The 23,772-nt window shown below is 42.2% G+C and overlaps 1 pseudogene; it reads left to right on the top strand.

The window, feature by feature from the left end:
- The first annotated feature begins 2,843 nt into the window (after positions 1 to 2,843).
- On the top strand, positions 2,844 to 5,270 carry LOC114313772 (uncharacterized; annotated as a pseudogene).
- The last annotated feature ends 18,502 nt before the right edge of the window (positions 5,271 to 23,772 follow it).

Consider the following 23,772-nt stretch of genomic DNA (forward strand, 5'->3'; position numbering starts at 1 on the left):
TATTGTTTTTGGTCCAATCTTAGTCTTTTTAGGAACAGGTACTTCAACTTTTGCCAAACACCCCCACACTTTTAAGTATTTGTAGGAAGGTGGTCGACCTTTCCACAATTCATAAGGAATGCTTTTGGTTTTCTTGTGGGGTATTCTATTAAGAACATAATTAGCAGACAATATTGCTTCCCCCCACAAGTTCTGTGGTAAGCCTGAACTTAGTAACATGGCATTCATCATTTCTTTTAGGGTTCTATTCTTCCTTTCAGCAATTCCATTTTGCTGTGGAGAATAAGGGGCTGTAGTTTGGTGAATAATGCCATGTTGTGCACAAAGTTCATTTAATGGTGCATCATATTCACCACCCCTATCACTTCTAACCATTTTAATGGTTTTACCAAGTTGATTTTCAACTTCTGTTTTGTAGAGTTTAAACATTTCTAAGGCTTCATCTTTACTTCTAAGTAAATAAACATAACAATATCTTGTGCAATCATCGATAAATGTTATGAAATACTTTTTGCCACCTCTAGTTTGAATAAACTTTAAATCACATACATCAGTGTGAATTAATTCTAGAGGTTCGGTTTTTCCAACCAGAATATTAATTTGAAAACACAGAAAATTAAATACAATGAAGATACCCAAAAAGGATTCTGTCTTAAGATTGTTAGACAATCTTCACTGTATTTAAAAAGATTTAATTCTGTTGTGTACAAAACAACAACCAGAATATAAAGAAATAAAGAAAAGGAGAGAATATATTTGATTACAAAAATCAAACTCGAAATAAAAATAAATAAATAAAAAAACAGATTTTATTTTGTTACAAAAACAAAATTAAAATCTGAATAAATAAATAAATAAAAACAACACTGATAGTAATTAAATAACTTACTTGATTTAATTTCTTCGAATTATTTTTCTGATCAAGTCCAGTGTTTAACACTGTCTCCTTAAGACAGATTCGTCCTCTCCACGGTGCTTTCAGAATTCGGACGTCTATCTCCCAGGATGAAATGATCTACCACAAACAATAGCAGCACTACTAACTGTTTGCCTTACGAACACACTAAGTGTTTACACTCTTTCTTTCAAAAATAAAATGCAGCAAGATGAAGAATAGAAAACAGAAGTGAAATACGAAATTTCTGAATGCAAAATATCAAATGAGGGTGGTCCTATTTATAGATGTGAAGGTGGCTCTTGGATTTGAAATAAACAGGTATGTAGCTCTTGGTTTTGAATTGAACAGGTATCATACCTGTTGGGTTTTGAATTCAAACAGATTTGAATTAATTCAAACAGATAGTAAAACGGGAAGGGCCCTGTTTGGGTGTGCATTAATTCCAAAACAGTTTATTTCTGTTTGAAACCGGGAAGGGCCCTGTTTGGATGAACAAAAAATCCAAACTAATTTAATTTGAATTCTGGATTTTATTTTAATAAAAAATAAAATTAAATTCAAATGTTTTTGGCCCAAAAAGATTAGAAGCACACACCCGTGCCCGTGCCCAGCCCGACCGGACGGACGGCGGCGGCGGGCGCGCGCGCGTGGTGATTTTTGGGTCCAATGGGTCTAGCCCATTTTGCCCATAACCTCTTCCTCTAAAACACTTGGGTACCCCTTGGGGCACACCCCAAGTATCTCACCCTAAGCCTTATAAACCCTTTCAAAACCTCCCACCAAATCAATGTGGGACAAGCCAATTTACAACCTTAAGGAATTTCCACCAAAACTCCATTTCCATGGAGCACACTTTGGCTTCAATTTCCCATTCACTCGGTAATGGTTTTGAGCAACCAAATATACCACGTGAATCACAACGCGGCATAGAACGCGTTACCACTTTGACCCGAGTAAATCGACACTCGGGGCCCACCTAAAAAATAGACCGAACTGAGGAAAAAATTCTGGTTTTATCCAGAATTTTATAACCATTCCAACATCTCGGCCCCTGCAAAGTCAACAAAAATCATACATATATATATGTTAAATATATATTTTTTATGTAATCTCTTAACAGTGGCCCCCCTTGTTTGTATTCACCTCTGGTCTTCTTTTCCTCCCATTTCAAAGATTGGGCCCCACCTCATCCAATGATACAAACAAATATCTATGAATAAAAAAACTAAAAAACAAATAAAAGTCATGTGATACAAGTTACAACTCACAAGTGAGTCACGTGGTGGGATGGGATGTCAAGCTTGTAGAGGAAGTTTGGAGCTTTAACAAACAACCAACATCTCAGATTAGAGCAGTTCAAAAAAAAAATTAAAAAAAAATAGAGCTCTCATTTGAAAGGGTTTTCTCTTTTTTTTTTTTTTTTTTTTTTTTTTTTTTTTTTTTTTTTTTTTTCTTTTCTGCTATGAACTAGGAGAACCAATAACTCTTAATGACAAAACCCACCTTTTAGAAAGCAATTGACAAAGAAATGTAACATTCAGTAACTCATGAACTCACTTTGTTTTTATTAATTTATTTTAAAATTAAAATATTTAGTTAATAAATAGAGAATGAGATATTCATTTTTATTTTGGTTTGTTCCTTATGATTAGTAGAGAAGATGACTCCCAGCTTTTGGACATGTTCTCACTTATCACTATCATCAGTATTTCTCCTTTTTTCTCAATAGAAGTAAGTCTCCCTGTTTTTATGTTTGTTAATTTTAATCTGTTTATATAAATTGTATATTTTATGTTTGAATTTATTTAATGTTTTGTATATTGTTAAAGATGATATGTGCTTGTAATATAAATAAAATTTGAAGTTATCAAAAGTTTAGATTCATAAAAAAAATAATGTATAAATAAAATTTTCAGGTTATCAAAAGCTTAAATGTGTTCATGACATGGGGAAGCTAAAAATAATTTATACATTCTTTAAAAGAAAGAGTGTTGATAATTCAACATCTGATGTGCCTAACTTGAACTCTAATATTGAGACTTCAATTCCTGATCAACATCCTTCAAAAAATCCACGAGTTGAATGTCAAGATGTAGACACTTCTTCCTTAGAGCGTGATCCTGGGATACGTCCTCAAATATGGGATTATCCAACTAATCAACAAGATGAAACTCGAAGGGCTTATATCAAGGCAGGACCATATCAGTTTCTTCTTTCAAAATATCCTCCGTCTGGGTCTATAAATCATCCTCGTCGATTTCAATCATCTTGGTTCAATATATTTTATTGGTTAGAGTACTCTCCTTCAAAAGATGTTGCATATTGCCAACCATGCTATCTTTTTAGTAAAAAACCAACTGGTCGACTTGGAGCTAATGCATTCACTATTGATGGATTTCGAAATTGGAAGAAAGTGAATGATGGAATTAATTGTGCCTTTCTATGCCATATGGGTAAGGATCCGTGTTCAACTCATAATAATGCCGCGAAATGTTGTGATATTTTGATGAAGCAATCCCAACATATTGATAAGGTTATGGATAGGCAATCTTCTAAACAGATTATGAATAATCGTTTGCGACTAAAGGCGTCAATAGACGGTGTTCGTTGGCTAACTTCTCAAGGTTGTGCTTTTAGAGGCCATGACGAACGTCCCAATTCAAAAAATCGAGGTAACTTTCTTGAGTTGATAAAATTTTTAGCCACATACAATGAAAAAGTTGCTGATGTTGTCTTGAATGCCCCTAAAAATGCCAAATATACTTCGCCAACCATCCAAAAAGAAATCTTACATATTTTATCAAGTATGGTGCGAAATAAGATTTGTGAAGAACTTGGGGATTCGAAGTTTTGCATAATTGTAGATGAAGTTTGAGATGAGTCCAAAAAGGAGCAAATGGCTATTGTTTTGAGATTTGTTGACCAAGATGGTTTTGTAAGGGAGCGTTTCTTCGATCTTGTACATGTTAAAGATACTACTTCCTTGACTCTTAAGTTGGAAATAGCTAATGTCCTTTGTAGAAATAGTCTTGATGTTCAAAACATTCGTGGACAAGGATATGATGGTACTAGTAATATGCGTGGCGAGTGGAATGGATTACAGGCTTTATTTCTAAATGAATGTCCCTATGCATATTATGTACATTGTTGGGCTCATCGACTACAATTAGCACTAGTTGCAGCATCAAGAGAGGTAATCCCAGTTCACAAGTTCTTTTCTAAGTTAACTTTCATTGTTAATATTGTTGGTGCATCTTGCAAGCGTAATGATCAACTACATGAAGCTCAAGCTACTGAAATTGCACACTTGATTTCCATTGATGAACTTGAGACTGGAAGAGGGGCAAATCAAATTGGCATTTTGCAACGAGCTAGAGATACTAGATGTAGCTCACATTTTAAATCAATATGTAGTTTAATAAAGATGTTTGGGGCAACTTGTACAGTTCTTAAAAACGTAGTCAAGGATGGATCCACTTATTCTCAACGTGGGGATGCCGATGCAGCGTATGATATGATTTCATCCTTTGAGTTTGTTTTTATTATGCATTTAATGAGGGAAATTATGGGTAGAACTGATATTCTTTGTCAAGCTTTGCAGCAAAAAACCCAAGACATCTCAAATGCTATGCATTTAGTTGCAACTACAAAAGCACTTATTCAAAAGTTGAGAGAAGATGGTTGGGACAGTCTCGTTGGGGAAGTAAAATTATTTTGTGAACGATATGAGATTGAAATACCTGACATGAGTGCTCGATACAGTGCGAGTCGAGGTCCACCTCGTAATCAACAAAATCACATAACAATCGAGCATCACTATCGAATAGATATCTTTACTGTTGCAATCGACTCTCAGTTACAGGAACTAAATCATCAGTTTAGTGAGCAAGCAATGGAGCTCGTTAATCTTAGCTCAAGTTTGGATCCTAAGAGTGCATATAATTCATTAAAAATTGATAATATTTACACTCTTGTTGAGAAATACTATCCTCAAGATTTCACAGAGCAAGAAAGAATTCATTTGAAATTTCAGTTGCAACACTTTGAGCTTGATGTGCCTCATCATCCGGATTTACAAAATCTCTCAACAATTTCTAAACTATGCCGGGGGTTAGTTGAAACGGGAAAGTCAAAAACTTACCATTTGGTTCATAGATTGATTCTTCTCATATTGACATTTCCTGTTTCAACCGCTACTACAGAAAGGGCATTTTCAACAATAAATATTGTAAAAACTAGCCTTCGCAACAAAATGGAAGATGAATTTCTTACAGATTGTTTGGTTGTTTACATTGAGAAAGAAATCGCAGAAAATTTTAGCTCAGAAATGATTATAGATGATTTCTATTCTCTGAAGTATCGTCGAGCATAACTTTGATAGGAAATTATGTGCTTTTTTGTTAGTTTTACAGTAAAGGAGACAAGATATAATCATTTTGTAACACACTTTTTGTTATATCATGGTGTTAATATATAAAGAATTTTAATCTTTATTGCTTCATAAATGGTTATATCTAGTGGATATTTATTTATTTATTTATTATTTACGTCCACATTTATAATATTACCCCCCCCCCCCAAAAAAACAAAATTAAGAAATCCTACCTTTGCCCCTGTCCATGTCTGAGGGATAACAACAGATTCTCTAGGTTGTTTTGCCCAAAAAGTGATAAAATACTTGAACAACAAAATAATTTAACAAAACAATATATATTAATTTTAATATTTTGTGAAACTATTAATTCATATTTTGTACTCATAACGAATTATTAACTTGTAAGAAGCATCCATGTTTGAAGAACAGATTTTGAAAAAATATATATATATAAAAAAAAAAACATAGCAGAAGCTGAATCTGTTTGAGGGATAACAACAGATTTCTGGGTTGTTTTGCCCAAATTTTGAGTCCCATAACAATTGAAACAGCAAATTTCGAACTACAAATTTTTTTTTTTTTAAAAAGTAGGGAAACAAAAGTTTATATGTCCAGATCAACAATTCTACAATGAAATGCCATCAATACGGCCAAAAATACAGTGCGATCTGAAACAACGGAATGAAAATCCAGCAACAAGAAGTCGGAAAAAGCAAGAAGAATAACAGAAATTGGTCAGTTCATTTACTTGTCGCAAGTCTTCAACGGTCGGCGACAAAGAGTGGGCTCTTTTGAGAACACCAGTAAAAAGCTAGTTTTTTTTGGCTTTTCAACTTTTTTTTAACCAAAAAATATCAGTTTTTTTTATCCAAAACAATCTAACTTTTTACAAAAAAAAGTCACTAAAAAAGTTAAAAAAATTAACTTTCTATACGGGAAAGAAATAAACCTTCTCGTATAATCCTGTTGATCAAGTTCGTGCTCCTCCGTACGGCGTCGCTTTACTCCCTGAAAACACAAACGTGAGCTAGCCGGCGGGTGTGTACCGGATACCTCTCCGATGCTTAAGTCAGCCAAACAAATAGACAAAAGCTTTGTGTATTTGAGAATCAAGGTTGTGTTACCTCTCCATAGGTGATGTTAGTGAGCTTTTATAGGTTCCGCGCGGCACAATCCTAGTAGGACTTTTACTCCTCCATGTAGAGTCCTTCTAGGATTCATACTCCTGAAAGATAATGCTTATCCTTCAACACCCCCCTCACTGCTTAAACCAAGTGAGATGGTTCTACCATGGTCGAGTTCTAATAGGACCAAGGTAATCATGGCTATGCTGAGCCGCAGAGTAGACCGAACTATCTTTAGTTCGGTTCTTCTTTTCACTACTCCTTATCTCGGTTCCTCCTGTACAAACCATAGCATAATTGGACTGAGCTAACAATTAGTATGGTTTTGACCGATCTAATACCACTGCGACGTGACAGGTATAATTTTTAGTATGGTGACCGAGCTAACCGTAGCTCTTTGGGACCGGAGTAACTTAACATCTCTCTTGGGCCGGAGTAACTTTATACATCTCTCGGGCCAGAGTAACTTTATGGCCTTTTTACTCAGCCCTTTATACTGTGGCCCATAACAGCCCATTATCCAGCTCGGCCCAATTTTCATATAAATTACCCTCTCAATTGCCCCTTAATTCCATCTGCATAGCATGATAGGGATTACCTGTTCATCAACTGGGCTAACAATTTTAGCCTGTCGACCGAGCTAAATTCTCAAGCCTTTCCAGTCGACCTAAAAACTATTTAACCTTTCCGGCCGGGCTAAAACTATTTAGTCTTTCCAGCTGAGCTGAGTTCACACCGGACTCTAGCTGTCCGGTCAAAACGTCTCTTCAATAACAGCAACTGAATCGCTTCTTATTCCAATGGACACGTGGCAGACTCTTATTGGCCCAGGACAGCTGTCACGCCGTTCTTCGTACCTCACAACTTTTGAACAGTCCCGCCAAAAAGCCTTACACAAAGTAGAAACCCCTTTTTTCCCCGAATCACTTCTACGCTACTCATCTTTTCTTCCTCTTGTTCTCTCTCTTGCCTGCGTCTCCATTGTTTTGCATCCGTGAAGCTTGCGTTTGTGGCTGTTTTCCACTTCCCTTTCCTTGGTGAGTAACACAAATCTGTTCCATTTTTCTAGTTTTCGTACTTTTTTAGTCCATAACACTTGTTTTATGTGTTTTTGCAACACATTTTGTACTTCCATTTTCTGCCTTGTCTTGCATCTTCTGCAAAAACTTAGTAATAGAACTCCTCTGATTCAAGAAATAACATGAGAATTGCTACTTTTGATCCAAGATCACAATATAACCGAACTAGGAAATTGTTTGTAGTGGATGTCAGTCTAGCCGGACCAAGCAACCGAACTAACTTTTTATGTTATACCATCAGTCTCAATAAGCCAAAGTACCCTACTCTTCTTAACCGAATTAATGAACCGGACTGGGGATGCGCAACAGTAGACTTGAAGGTTTTAATCCCGACCGAGCTACATTCTGGGGCTAAACTAGCCTTCCTAGTTTAAACCGAACTAAGAACGCTGCCGCTAGAGGCTCCATCGGGCCTACAAAACCTTTGCACAAAAACCGAGATCACAAATCCCTGGCACAAACCGAGATACCAAATCACTTGCTCATTCCGTGATAACAAATCCCTAGTGCAAACCGAGATAACGAAACCCTTGTTCAAACCGGGCTATGATATATAGCATTTGTCATAGCCGAGCTAAGACTTGATATATCTTGTCTTTATTTTCTTTTAGCATGGTCCCCCGGTCTGTGCTTAACACCTTGTTTTTTCACTTTGCAGACTTAGGTTGCCCAGGCACCCCTTTGAGCGCTCAACCGAGCTACACTGCACAAATCCTCAACCGAGCTAGCACCCAATTGTAATTTATTCATAACTTAATAGAGAATGGGTAAATATAGGTTCTTAGTAGACACACCTGGTGGATTGGCCGAATTCCGAAGGGAGTATAACATCCCTGACGACGTCCACCTTACCTTAGCCAAACAAAATATCACCCCCTGGGAAAACCAAGGCTTCGTACCTTTTACCCTCCTCTCCATCATAGAGACCGGACTAAGATTCCCTGTACAGCCTTTGCGTTGCGAATTCCTCAGGCAAACTAGGATATGCCCAACCCAGCTCTCGACCAACTCATACCGTATAATAAATGGTATAGCCGAGCTAAACCGTCGGGCTGGCATTAACCTCGGTTTAGCCGAACTATTCCACCAATACTCCATAGGATCAAAAGAAGATGGCTGGGTTTATTATCTAAGAATACGCCGCCGCCGAGAGAAAATAATAAAAGATACACCAGACAAAGACCTGAATGATGATGATTTTTCTGGGTATCTGGGAATTTTGAAGACTACCAAGCCCACCCAGATCCCAGGTGACCGAATAAACTGGAAAAAAAGAACCCCTGGTATAACTCCTTCGGCTCTTTTGCATGCTTCTCTTTATTTCGATTTCCTACTTCTCAACCGAACTAACAGTTTCCCTCTTTATGCAGATTCAGCCCATCTTAAGTCGCTGTACAGCTACCCCAATCTAGGTACACTTCGTGCCGCACTACGATACCCAGAGAGAAGTTGGGCCAAACTACTGAATTTTGAGTCGACCTACCGATATAGCAGCCGACGCAAAGCCAGAGTAACTGACTTTTTGTTAGAGGCTTCTCCAGAACCGGACCCAACCTTGCCACAAATCAACTTGGTCCGAACTACAGAAGAAGAAGAGATGGCAAAGAGGAACAGAGTGAGGGCCCTCCTAACCGAAACTAATCGAGCCGAAGTGCCACTATCCAACCAGGCTCAGGAAACAGTGGTGGCTCTTCCATCTCAACAACCCTCTTCATCTCGCCCCGGCAAGCGTGCCCGGACTACCCAAACCGAGCAACGCCTTGTTGATGAAGATGAAACCACTCTTCCACTGAGCCCTCCACCGAGCCCTCAACCGGAGCGCTCTGACCGGGCTGGTTCCTCCAAGTGGGTGCCCAAAATGACTTTCCAAAACCGTGCTATCCGCGATACTGACTCAGTGGTGGCTGACAAAGACCATATGCTGGCCTTCAATCTGGCTAAGAGTGTGTGTCTGCCCCCTGATATGGAGCATCACAGCCAGTTGATCGAGCTCAAGGCCATCCGGTCAGCAACGAAATCAATGATCCTGGTAAGTAGCTCCTCTGGTTTCCCTAATTTTTCCAACTTTTTGCTCGGTCTGGTCATTAGTTTCTTTCCATTCTTTTTCAGGCCATGCAAAAGAGTCAAATTGCACATAAGCATGTGTTGGAGCTTCGTAAAACAGCAAGGCAAGCCCTGGCCGAAGTCGAAGCAAAAACCACCGAGCTAAAAGACTCCCAATAGAAGACAGCCGAGCTAGAGGCCGAGGTAACCCGTCTAACCGGGCTAGTTACCTTGGCTAATGCTGACAAACAGAAGGCCCTGACCGTGATGAAGGACAAGTACCTGCGTGAGCTGGCCAAGCTCGAAGGAAAGAAAAATGCAGAGATTACCAAGCTAAAAAAGAAGGCGGCTGATACGAATGCTGTAGGTTTCAAGGAGGGGGAGGCCCTTTATATGCAACAATGTGAGGCGGCTAAGGATTTGTTCTTCAAATGTGGTTGGAGGGGGCCATGATGCAGCTCGGACATGGACCTGAAGCCGAGGTATTCAATCCTCCTTCATACTTCATACCGAGCTCACTAGCGGAGTACGTTGCTACCCTTCAGCAACAATTCCTTGAGGGTTCAGATGATGATGAGACCGAGCCTAACGACACCCCGGTCGTCAATGATCTTGCCAATCAGTTAGCTCGGGCGGAGCCCACAGTGGAAGACCTGACTATTGAACAACCAACTGATACCGTGCTTCCATCAGAGACCATACTTCCGATCGAAACCGAGCTCCCATCTGAAACCGGACTTCAGGTTGATGTTGATGCTGATCTTGACGCCGAAATAGATGATCTTTTTAACTGATTTTGTATCTTCTTTTCTTTTCTGCTTTTGGAGAATTGTAACCCGGCTGAAGTAACATTCTTCTGAACTGGTTTTTGAATGAAATCTATTCTGTGTACTTTTGAATTTTAAATGAAGAACCCTTTCAACTTTCAGTTCGGTCTGCTGTCATGCGTGCACTTATTTTGTATTTAGACTGCTATTCTCTTACCAAGATAACTTATCCCGGTTTTAACTTTGTATTCTATCTGGTCATACCAGCCAACCGCTTCAGCCTAGATCCTTATCTCGGTTGAAGCACAATAAGAGTTGGCTTTTCCAATCAACTACTCTTTAGCTGAAGTCCTTACTCCGGCTGGAGTGTACCAAAAGTTGGTTTAGTCCAGTCAACCACTCTTTAGCCGATATCCTTACTTCGGCTAAAGAGTACCAAGAGTTGGTTTAGTCCAGCCAACCACCCTTTAGCCGATGTCCCTACTTCGGCTAAAGAGTATCAAGAGTTGGTTTAGTCCAGTCAACCACTCTTTAGCCGATGTCTCTACTTCGGCTAAAGAGTATCAAGAGTTGGTTTAGTCCAGCCAACCACTCTTTAGCCGATGTCCCTACTTCGGCTAAAGAGTATCAAGAGTTGGTTTAGTCCAGCCAACCTCTAAATTTGTTATTCCAGCCAATTTAGAATAGAATGTTTGGTTATTCCGACCAAATGTCCTGCAGCCTGGATCCTTATCCTGGGCTTAGAAAGGGTGTTGGTTTAATCCATCCAACCTCTAAGTCAGTTTTTCCTGCCAGCTTTAGAATAAAGTTTACAAAGTCCCTTAACTTATTAAAACTATTTTTTACAGAAAACAACTATGTTGAAAAGAATCGACTTTGTTTTATTGAGAAAAAAGGAAAACGACATATACTTGAAAAGAGCTAAAAATAAAATAGTTTGAGATTGACAGTGTTCCATGGCCTGGGAATGGCCTTGTCGTCCTCATCTTCCAGGTGGTATGCCCATTTTCCAGCTAGTCCAACCACTTTGTAAGGTCCTTCCCAATTAGGCCCTAACTTGCCATCTCCTGGTACCAAGGTGTTTCCCATCACTTTGCGTAGTACCCAATCTTCGATCTTGAATTGTCTTGGATGCACTGTTTTGTTGTATTTCCTGGATAACTCTTGTTGGTATGAGGCAATGTGAACCAGTGCTCTTTCTTTTCTTTCTTCGGCGAGGTCGAGCTCTAATGTTATGGCTTCTCCATTCAAGTCTGGATCAAAATTTTCGTTTCTAATTGTAGGGAGGCCGACTTCGAGTGGGATTACTGCTTCCATACCATAGGCTAAGGAGAATGGAGTTTCTCCTGTTAACTGTCGAGGTGTGGTACGGTAAGCCCATAAAACATGAGGGAGTTCCTCCGCCCACTTGCCTTTGCTTTTTCTAACCGTTTTTTCAGTCCATCCAATACTACCTTGTTTGATGTTTCTGCCTGACCATTTGCTTGGGGATATACCGGTGTAGAATTGTAGAACTCTATTTTATATTCTTCACAAAAGCCTCTAAAAATTTTACCGTCGAACTGAGTGCCATTGTCAGATATTAGTGCCTTGGGTATGCCGAACCGTGTAATGATATTCTGCCAGACGAACTTCTTCACATCTTTTTCCTTGATTGATGCCAATGCCTCTACTTCCACCCACTTTGTGAAGTAGTCTGTTGCTGCGAGAAAGAACTTCCTGTTTCCGGGTGCTGTTGGGAGTGGTCCTACTATGTCCAAGCCCCACATTGCGAAGGGCCATGGGCTGGTCAATGGTAGGAGCTCTCTGGCTGGTCAATGTATTTGGTGTGCAAACTTTTGACATTTCTCGTACTTCTTCACATACTTCTTCGAGTCTGCCTGCATGTATGGCCACCAGTATCCTTGCGAAATGGCTCTGTAAGCTAATGATCTTCCTCCTTGGTGGCTTCCGCACACACCTTCGTGTATCTCGAACAAGAATGCTTCCACTTTGCTAGGGTGAACACACTTTAGATAAGGTCCTGAGAATGAGTTTTTGTATAATGCCATAGAAGGGGAGAGCCAAAATCGCTTTAACTTTGCTCTAATTTTGTTGGCTTCTTTCTTCTCTTCCGGTAGTACGCCATCTTTTAAGAATGCTATGATGGGATCCATCCAAGAAGGGCCTAGTTCCGCGCAACATACCTCTCCTGCTTCGGGATTTTCAATGCTTGGTCTTGGTAAGTAGTCAATAAGCAATGGATGAGGGATGGATGTATCTGCCATTGAAGCAAAGCCCGCTAGTTCGTCTGCTCTGCTATTTTCCTCCTTGCCAATCTGTTCTATCCGCACTACTTCAAATTTCTTGATCTCCTTGCAGAGTAAGTCTTGGTATTTGGCCATCCTGTCATCTTTTGCCTCGTAGTCGCCTAAAATTTGGTTTACCACCAGCTGTGAGTCGCTGTAGACCATTAGTTCGGTGGCCTTCATGTAAAATGCTGATTTAAGTCCTGCAAGAAGTGCTTCATACTCCGCTTCGTTGTTTGATGCGGGGAAGCCAAAGTTGATTGCCTGCTCCACAGCCAAGCCGTCTGGTGAGATGAGGACTATGCCAAGTCCTGCACCATGCCGGTTGGATGCTCCGTCCACAAAGAGCTTCCACATCTCTCCAACGAACAATTTCCAGCATGTGGAGGGATCGGATGATGCCGTGGGGTTAGGGATGTTGCTGGTGTTTTCTTCAAAGTCCATGCTTGCTGTCCGCCCCTTGCTATCTGATTGAACCAAGTCTTTATTTGTTGGTGAGTCTTGGCTTGGTGTAGTATGGTTCGCTTCTGCCTTGGAGTCTGGCTGGGTATCCTGCACCAGAGGTTGCGCTATTCCGGTGTCAACTTCCATCCCTAGTTTGGTTGTGTCAGTCAGGTCGACTGGGCAGATATGATGACTTCCTGGGGTAAATTCTACGACGAAGTTTGCCAAAGCTTGGGCCTTTACTGCGGTTCTGGGTTGGAACTTGATGTCGAATTGTCCCAACTCTACTGCCCACTTCAAGATTCGCCCAGAAAAGTTCGCCCTCTCAAACAAAGCTTTTAATAGGAAAGCTGTGAGGACGACTATAGTATGGGCGTAAAAGTAGTGTGACAACTTCCTTGAGGCCATCATCAAGGCCAAGGCCAGTTTTTCCAGTGGCAAGTACCTTGTTTCGGCGCCCAACAATGTCTTGCTGACATAATAGATGGGCAGATGTTGGATTCCTTCCGCATGGACCAACACTGCGCTAATTGCGTGCTGAGAGACTGCCAGGTACAGGAAGAGTTCTTCTCCAGGTATTAGGGTCACCAGCAATGGTAGAGAAGACATGTATTCTTTCAAGCTTTCCAAAGCGCGGTCGCATTCTTCGTCCTACTCAAACTTAGCTTTTAATGCTTGAAAGAATGGTCGTAATCTGTCTAACGACCGACTAATGAATCGGTTGAGTACAGCTGCCATGCCGGTGAGATGCTATACTTCTTTTACGGAGTTAGGCCTCTCTAGATCCTGAATTGCTTTGATCTGAGAGGGGTCTGCCTCAATACCCCGGTTGGTCACCAGGAAGCCCAGGAATTTGCCAGATCCTACACCGAACACGCACTTGGATACATTAAGGCGCAACTTGTGCCTCTTCAGAATCTGGAACATCTCACCTAAGTCCTTTAGATGGTCATTCTCTTCCTTGCTCTTGACCACCATGTCGTCGATGTAAGCTTCCATTGTTCTGCCCAACAACGACTCAAACATCTTGGTGACCATTCTCTGGAATGTTGCCCCTGCGTTCTTTAGGCCAAATGGCATGACCTTATGGCAATACAATCCTCTTGGAGTTGTAAAGGACGTGACCTCCTGGTCTGGTTCGTACATGGCGATCTGATGGTAGCCTCTGTACGCATCAAGAAAGCTAAGTCGGTTGTGTCCCGCTGTTAGGTCTACCAATTGATCTATTCGTGGTAGGGGAAAGCTGTCCTTTGGGCATGCTTTGTTAACTGTCTTATAGTCGACGCAGATACGCCATTTGCCATTCTTTTTTGGCACCACAACCGTGTTGGAAATCCATCTGGAGTAGTGTACTTCTCTGATTGCTCCTACCTCCAGCAGGTTTCCCACTTCTTCCGCCACTATCTCGGCGTAGTGGAGTGCCGATCTACGTGTGCGCTGAATGATTGGTCTGGCTGATTGGTGGACATTGAGTTGGTGACAGATGAAGTTGGGATCAATGCCTGGCATGTTGTATGGTGTCCAGGCGAACACTTCGATGTTAGAGGTCAAAAATTCCAAGACCTCTAATCTCTCAGTGCTAGGCAACGACGAACCGAGCAAAAAGAACTTATCCGGGTTCTTTTTATCTATATTTACCTTTACCAAGTCTTCCACCGCTTTTTGATCAGCTGCTTTGCCGACATCTGCGAACAGTTCATTGCTCTCAGGTTCTTCCACTGAATGAACATATCCCTTGGCAGCGCGGCTGCCATTAACTGTGACGAAGCATTGTTTGGACATAATTTGATCTCCAAAGACCTCTTCAATTACTCTGGCTTTGTTGGGGAACCGCATTACTTGATGGTAGGATGATGCTACTGATTTCATGGCATAGAGCCATGTTCTCCCCAAGATGATGTTGTAAGTGGAAGGGACCTTTAATACCCAAAATTCCACTTGTTTTGTTACGCTTCCTGCCCTAACTGGAAGGATAATCTTGGCGACTGGCCACTCTGGCATTGAGTTGAATCCAATCAGGGGGGATACAGCTGGCGCCAAGTTTTTGTCCTTCAATTTCAGTTGTTTGAAGGTGTCGTAGTACATTATCTCACACGAGCTACCTTGGTCTATCAAAATTCGCTTAACGTCATAGTCCTTGATGCGGAGAGTGACGACTAGTGCATCGTTGTGTGGGCAATAAATTCTTTCCAAGTCTCTATCTGAAAAGGAGATGGCATTCGTAGGGTCTATTCTCCCCTTTTTGATGGTAGGTTGAGCACTTAGTACCTCCCTTAAGTGCTCAGCCTTCTTGATCGATCCTCTGAGCTCGCATACACGCTTAGGTTCGAATATTCCATGTATCACGTTGATCACGCCTTGAGGTGGGGCGTCAATTGGCATTCCATTGGAGTTATTGTGGTCCTGGAGGGCTGGCTGCGTCCCTCCTTCAATGTATTTATCCAGGTGACCGGCTGCCACCAACTCCTCCAAATGCTGTTTCAATGGTGTACAATTTTCAGTGCGGTGTCCCTTTTCTTTGTGGAAGGTGCATCGCGATCTTTCGTCGTAGTCTTTCTGTGTTTCTCCTAGCTTGGCGGGCCATCTGACGAAAGGCTCATCGCGTATTTCGCTCAGAATCTGATAGATCAGTTTCTTGAATACCGTGGTTATGGCAGTGCGGACTCTCAACCATCTTTTATCCTGGTCCTCTCCGTTGTCTCGCCTGCCTCATTCGTTTCTGCTTGGACGGTTTACCGCGTTGACCTTTGTCGAGGCCTTTTTCTCTGGCACTACGGTGGTGCCAGATTTTGTTTTGGCACGGGCGCTATCCTCCTCCACCCTGATGTGCTGATGCACTCTTTCCATCAAGGCTTCCATGGTGAGGGGTTGTAATAACCCTCAATACTGCTTACCGATAAACATTGATTACCATTGAACTGAACTGATCACGACTAATAATTGAACTGATTAAAGTACTGAACTGACTGACTGACCTGATTAAAGTATTGAACTGACTGACTGAAAACTGGAACTGAATTGACTGAGTATGTATGTTAATTTGTATTCTATCTGTTTGATTGTTTATTTGATCTGTTCACGTTTTATGTTTAAACTGCTAATTGAAGGCCTTATCGGCGGCCGAATCCGGAATTGATTAATGTTTTATGATCGTCATAATTAATGTGATTTTATGGTATAATTATTTGAAAACTGATTAGGTATGATTAAATTAGATTAAAACGAGTTAATTGCAAAGTTTGCCGTAATTACTAACTTGCCACTAAGTGGACCACTATCTCACACACCTTTGAGCCTTGTATACACTCATACACTTGAATCAAAACATTTTCCTCAGCCATATCTCTTGTTCAACCGACCTTAGAGAGAGTGAGAGTGAGGACTTGAAGTCCATCTTGAATTTTGCTTGTTAATTGAAGAACTTGAAGGTTGATTGTATATTTGAGCTCCTAGTCTTCTAATTCAAAGAACCTAGGTATGAATTTCATCTCTTGATTTTGTCTTTAAGTCGATTCATGCATGGTTCATGCCTAATTGTAGAGCTAAGCCATGTTTTAGTTCATACATGTTGATATGGAGCATAATTCATGCTTGCATGTGTTCTTGGTTGAATTTGGAGTTGAGTTCATGGCAAAATGGTGCATGCATGTCCATAATTTTGTAATGGTCCATGTTTTCAACTTGTTCTTGGATCAATTGACTCCTTAGAGCATCAAATTGGAGCTTCAAAATGGTTTGAATTCATGCATGATTGCATGTCCTCCATGTTTATGTTATTGGTTTGGAATTGAGTGTGAATTAAACACCCTTGGGCTTTGATTTCTCAAATTGAGCTTTGAACCATGTTATTCTATGTGTTTATAAATGTTTTCCAGAAAATGGGCCCAAGAGGATTGGTTTTGATGCATTTAAACTTGGTTTTGGCTTGGAGGTGCACTCTGGGTTTTCCAGATTTTGCACTTCCGCTCGAGCGGGGAAAGTAACGCTCGAGCGTGAAATCCGAGCATCCAGCATCTCTCTGCACTGTTTTACAGTCTGCTCGAGCGGATTATTGGGCGCTCGAGCGGAGTCATGTCTCAAGCTCAAGCGGGCGTCGAGCGGAGATTTCACCCATCCAGTACTTTTACAGTACGCTCGAGCGGGAAAGTTTACGCTCGAGCGTGTACCTTTGTTGCATGACCGCTCGAGCGGGGAAACCTGCGCTCGAACGGGACTCTGTTTTTCTGAAAATGCTTTTAAATGTGCATCTTTGCATCCTCATCCCATTCTAGGCATTCTTAGGCCTAGTTTAAGACATCTTGTTGAGGATATAGATGTAGAACACACCGAGGCAAATTAGGGATTAAGTTGTTATCTTTCCCAACTGTGTAGCTTAGTGTGTGTTCAACCTGTGAACTGTGTAGGGTTGGCGACTGGGGAGACACGCTCTAGCATACTGTAGCCCAAACTCTGTGAGTAACAGTTGTATAAAGATATGTTCAAATGATTATTTTCTGAACAATTGAACTGTACTGCTTTCTGAACTGTTACTGTTAATTGAATGAATGTATGTCATCTATTCTGAACTGTATTGTGGCATCCTTAGCAACTACTGTTACTGACTGTTACTGTTACAGAGATCTCTGTCGGTTCCCTCGTGGAACCACTACTGTTTACTGATTGATGGCCATCATTACTGTTCGGTCTTTAAGACCTACTGTTTACTGCTATGCTAATGGATGTACCACATATGATTGAATAACTGTTCTGACTGGAATACTGATTTAATGGACTGTTTTCATTACTGCAAGGACATTCATTCTTAAACCCTTTACGCATCATGTTATTCACTGGGCTTTAGCTCACTGTTTATATATATATGTAGGTGCTCAGCCACTAGATCGGAGCTAGGAGCGTGGGTTAGACTCCAGTTTTGTCAAGCCAGCCTATGTACCTCACTGCGAGGTTCCGAGCCTATCGTGTTAAGGCTTAGGGGCGTTTTACAATTCCCCCTCCTGTACCGTCTACTGTTCTGTATAGACTGGATGTTTACTGTACTGTTATCAAGGGATTAGGTCCCTGTACTGTGTGACTGTAAATTTTGTATAGACTGTACAGTTTGTATATGTGAGTGCATGAAAAATCTTTTTGGCATACAGACTGACACAGCTCAATGGACATTATTCATTTACTGTATTGGCTTCCGCCAGGCCTTGTACTCTGTTGTACTGTACTACTGTTCTGCAGGCCTTCAGTAATCTCGGATTACTGGCCGGTTACGGTGCTAAACCCATAGGGCCGGGTTTGGGTCGTGACAGGGGTGGTGCCATAGTGATCGAGTCCCTTAGTCTATTCCCGATTGGAAGGCCTCTTTTGTACTGTGCAATGGCGAGATTGGTGAGGTAGTCCCCAATCTGGTTGAATGTCTCCCAGTATCGACTATTGTAGGATCTTAGTGTCTCATATTCGCCCATGTCGATGGAGAGTAGCTGGTCAATCTTCACCGGAGTTTTGGTGTTCGTTCTGAACCTTGTAACGAATGCCTCCGCCAATTGTGCCCAGGAGGCTATGCTGTCTTCTGGAAGTTTTTCAAACCAAGTCAAGCCTAGATCGCCAAGGCTTGACGGGAAGAGGATGCAAATTAAAGCCTCGTTTCGCCGATATACCGGCATAACCTGGCGGAAGTGGCTTAGGTGAGTGTAGGGGTCCGTCTTCCCCTCGTACGTAGTGAATATGGGCTGAAGGAAGCCTGTAGGTAGGGATGTGTTTTCAATTGCCGGAACGAACGGCGAGGTCTGCAGCCTTGCTAATGCTTTGTCCCTTGGTTCGTAGGCAGGGCGTGGTAATGGCATTCCAACCTCGACGCTTCCATGCGACCAAGGATCCAACCGTTGAAGGGAAGAAACTCTACGAGGGTCGCGTGCCCTGGTGTCCTCCTTCCATCGCGCCCTTTCTTCTAGCATAGTTCGCAAGTCGGACGATCTAGGCATCTCCGACTCCTTGGATGATGTCTGGTGCGTGCACGATGGTCGATAGGTGCTTCCCTCAGTATACGACCTCTCAGTCCTCGTTCTCTCAGACCTGGAGCAATGAGTTCTGGCGGTTCTGGATTGACTATCGCCTGCCCTGAGGCTTCTACTTTCTGTTTGTAATGGTATGGTACGCCTACCATGGTCTGTTGAGTGGCGAGGGGGCGTCTTGCTTTTTTGCGCCTCTCCTGTTGTAGACACCCCATTTTTGACCGACCTTAAGACTCAGATGTCACCGATTGAGCGCTTGGTGATGTTGCATAATGTGCTCGTTCAGAAGTCTCAGAGTCGCGGCCGTGAGCCCTGCCTCCGGACTTCCGAACCCTCTTCTGTGCCTTGCCTCGATTTGCGAACCAGGCTCGGTTTTCTCTGTTTCTTTTCCTGAGGGAAGGGAGAGGTCCCGTAGACCATCTCTCAATGTCCGTAGGCTACATTTTGTGGCCGTAGGCCATTTTTCCCATTTCGGAGCCCGGTTTCCGGTTTTTCGGGACCGTTGGCCGTGTGCCTCGGTTCGGGACCGCTTAACCATCTCCGTTTGCTCTAAATTTTGGCATACATCTTATTTACCCCCTTTTGAGGGACACTGGGGTCTGAGAAACCCACTTCGTGGCCGAATGCCACTTTCGATGCTTAACAGCCCATTTTCGGGACCTCGAACTGCATGTTTTGGCCCCCGAGCATTCGTTTTGCATCGATTTTCGTTCATTTTTGGCAGATGCCTCTGTTTCATCACCAGGGAGGTCACTGGAGGGTGGGAGGCCATCAATTATCTTGGCAACCAGTCATGTTCCATTTTCGCCCTCCGACACCCGTTTTTCGCACTTCCGGGCCAATGTTGAATACCTTGGAGCCATTTTCTTGAAACCCAAACCACATATTTGTGATGTACACACATGGGAGGACCCTAAAAGTTCATGGCCGGCCACTAATGTTTCTTGACCCTTTTGAACCCCTCCTTCCGAGCTAATGTTGAACACCCTTAGGCCACTTTCTTGAACTTTGAAACACATATTTGTGATGTACACACATGGGAGGACCCTAAAAGTTTATGGCCGGCCATTAATTCCATTTGAACCTTTTGAACCCCTCCTCAAAATGGCTTGTTCTCTCTCCTGTTTTAGAGTTTCCAAATTCGAACCACAGGGTTGTGAAGAGGGGACCTGGGAGGCCACCAATATGTGGTGGCCGGCCACTAAAGCCACTTGGCCTTTTTGACCCTTGGCCGGCCGGCTAGGGGGGGTGGCCGGCCGGCCACATCCAAGTCCAATAATGGGCCGGCCATGTTCCTCTCTCTGCACACTTTACAGCTGTACAGCTGTTTCCCCCAGAAAATATCTATATCCGGGGGATATTTTGTGGGGGAACAAGAGCCTCAATTCCCTCCACTTTGGCCTAAGGTCTTCTCTCCCTCTCTTGCATAGATTGCTGGCCTCCCAACTCAAGAAAGAGGGTTAGAAGGATTGGTTGGAGCATATACATACATATCACCCCATTCCCTTCAAGTTTTGGGCTCCATTTCTTCATCATCTTCAAGCTCTACCATCACCACTCCATTTCAGCAGCAAGGGGAGGAACTCCAGCAGCTTAGAGTCATCAAAGTTGGTCCAAGGAGCAACAAAAGCATTGGTCTTCAAGGGTGAGTAGCATTCCCCCCGTTTTGGTCCATTTCTTGCACCATTTCTAAGCCATACATGCTTATTGATTTGAGCTCCGACAAAAACTGAAAAGGTCATTTTTTTGAGCTCATTTTCTTGTTTCATTAAGGGCTCAACCCGGTTTGAGCCCTCCATATTGCACTTGCTTCAATATCCTCCTTGAATGCCATTTTCTTGCATGCTTTGGCAGCCTATCATGCTTCTGTTTTTGGTCTTTTTACAGGCCTAGAAATAGTCTTATTTTGACCTTCTTAACATGTTTTATTAAGGGTCTTTGACTGTTTGGTGAATGCTTTGCATACTTTGTGTTATAGCCACCTTTTGAGCCTCATTTTGCATTGCATTTCTAGCATGTTTGTATACTGTTTTGGAGTTTTTACAGTTCTGTAAATAGTCATATTTTTGGTCCCTCTTCAATGTTGTAGAAGGGAATTTTTCAGTTTGGGCTTTGCATATACCACTTGCCTCTTTGGCCACCTTTTGGCCCTTTTTCTTGCATGGGAGTGCAGCCATACCTGTGTTTGTTTTTGGGGTTTTTATAGTTCTGGAAAACACCATATTTTGGGCCCCTCTTCAACTTTGTTGAAGGGCCCTAACCTGTTTGAGGACAGCAGCTGTGAGTTGCTTCTTAATCCCATGTTTAGGGCCATTTCTTGCATGCTAGTTTTGCACTGTTTTTGCTTGCTATTTGGCCATGTTTTGAACTGGAAAAATGCTTATCTTGGGATTTCCTTGCTTCTTTATTTTCATTGCATGTCCATATTGTGCATGTTTGGTATAGCTGTAGGCCATTTCGGGTGCCAAAATTCATATTTCGGGACTATTCCATGCATCGGGTGTGTTTTCGCCTCATTTCGGGGCTGTTTTCCCCCACTTTTCATTGCTGAAAATCCATTAGCATTTTAGCCATATTGCATTGCGTATGCCATTGCCTCGGTTTACGTGCCCGTGTGCACGCATTTCGAGGCACTTCATTTTCATCTATTGGCCTTTTATGTGAGTGCGGCTGAGGCTCTCTCATGTTAGTATAAGTCCATGTTGCATTCTATATGTCATTTTCATGCCATTGCATTGCGTATGCCATTGCCTCGGTTTGCGTGCCCGTGTGCACGCATTTCGAGGCACTTCATTTTCATCTATCGGCCTCTTATGCGAGTGTGGCTGAGGCTCTCTCATGTTAGTATAAGTCCATGTTGCATTCTATATGCCATTTCCATGCCATTGCATTGCGTATACCATTGCCTCGGTTTGCGTGCCCATGTGCACGCATTTCGAGACACTTCATTTTCATTCATCGGCCTCTTATGTGAGTGTGGCTGAGGCTCTCTCATGTTAGTATAAGCCCATATCCTATTTCCATGCCATTTGCATTGCATTCTGTCATTTTCTCAGTTTGCGTGCTCGTGTGCACGCATCTCGAGGCATCTCATTTCACAGCATAGTGCATACTAGGTTGTATCTTAGATCGCATTCATGCATTTTCTTGGTTTGCGTGCCCATGTGCACGCACTTCGAGGCATCTCATTTTCATAGCATTGTGCATACTAGGTTGTATGTTAGATCGCATTCATGCATTTCTCGGTTTGCGTGCCCGTGTGCACGCATTTCGAGGCATCTCATTTTCATAGCATTGTGCATGCTAGGCTGTATCTTAGTTGCATTCATGCATGTCATGCATATTGCATTATGTTTGGAATAGGAGTTAGCCCGGGCACGGGAAACGAGGTGCGTTTCGTACTCCGACTGACGGAACGTGTCTCAATTCCCCAGTCACCGACACTCCGGATCATCCATGATGGAGTTAGGTCTTGTTGTGTTTTCATGTGCATTCATTCTATATTGAGTTATGCAATTCGACTCCTCGGCCATCATGCCTCGGTATGCGTGATTGGTGGCACGAGGATCGAGGCATGCATATATTTGTGAAAATACATTGCTATGCCCCTTTCCTGCTCTCTGTTGCAGCAAAATGAAGAATCAGCAACTTTTCGGGACTTGGCACGCTTTTCAAGAATAACTGCTAAACAAAGGCTAATTGGGGCATCCCGGTGGATTTCCGCGCAAGGCAGCCTAAATGTACATCATTCATCAGAAGCAAGGCAGTCCCTGGCTTGCACGCCAGTTTTTACAGTTTTCTTAGTTAATTCGTTAATTAATTAGGAATTTGTATATTATTCGGACTGTAATATTCTTTCATTCGGGACTGTATATTTATTCGGACCCTCTGCGCGAGGGCACAACTGTAATAAGTGTGCGTGTGTGTGTTGTATGTCTTCCAACCCCACGTCTTTCTCCCTTTTATTTATCCGCTTTTGATGGTTAGATTAGGGCATGTTTAAATTAGCATACAGTATGACAGCATGTTTGCATCATTCATCTGTATTGCATGCACTGGGCTCGGCGCATCATACTAACTGCATTGTATTTTTCAATTCTAAAATTGAATACATGATAGTTGTAGCATTTCATATGCCATGTTTAGAATAGCCGAGCCTGCTATAGTTGCATTTTTGCATGTGTTGCATTAGGCATTTTTGTATACTTAGGATCATGCATGATTTCTAATGTAGTTTCTATTTTGGCTAGGAGTACTCGGTAAGTTCTATGCTTTAGCATCCTTGCATGCGTGTGAGTGACTACCATGAATAGCATGCTTACCATGAGGCTAATTGCTTATGTGATATAACTGCCTGAGTGCCTGTGGGTGAAGGTTGGGTTGTTTAAATTGGAACAAATCATTGACTGTGAGTTTTAAGCCCACTAGATAGTGGCAAAACCATCTTTTCTAAGCCCACCTGAGGGTGGCAAAATCTGCATTTTAAGCCTACTTGCGAGTAGCAAACCATCTTTCAAATAAACAAACATGAAATGTTTTGTTCCAATTCGGGCGACCCAGTCTATACTTATATGATGTGTGCATCACATAGTAACTGTCACGACCCAAACCCGGCCCTATGGGTTTAGCACCGTAACCGGCCAGTAATCCGAGATTACCGAAGGCCTGCTTAACAGTAATACAGTAAAACAGAGTACAGGGCCTGGCGGAAGCCAATACAGTAATTAAACAATGTCCAATGAGCTGTGACAGTCT

This window comes from Camellia sinensis, chromosome 11 (assembly GCF_055761805.1).
Source record: "Camellia sinensis isolate YWXY chromosome 11, ASM5576180v1, whole genome shotgun sequence".
NCBI lineage: Eukaryota > Viridiplantae > Streptophyta > Magnoliopsida > Ericales > Theaceae > Camellia > Camellia sinensis.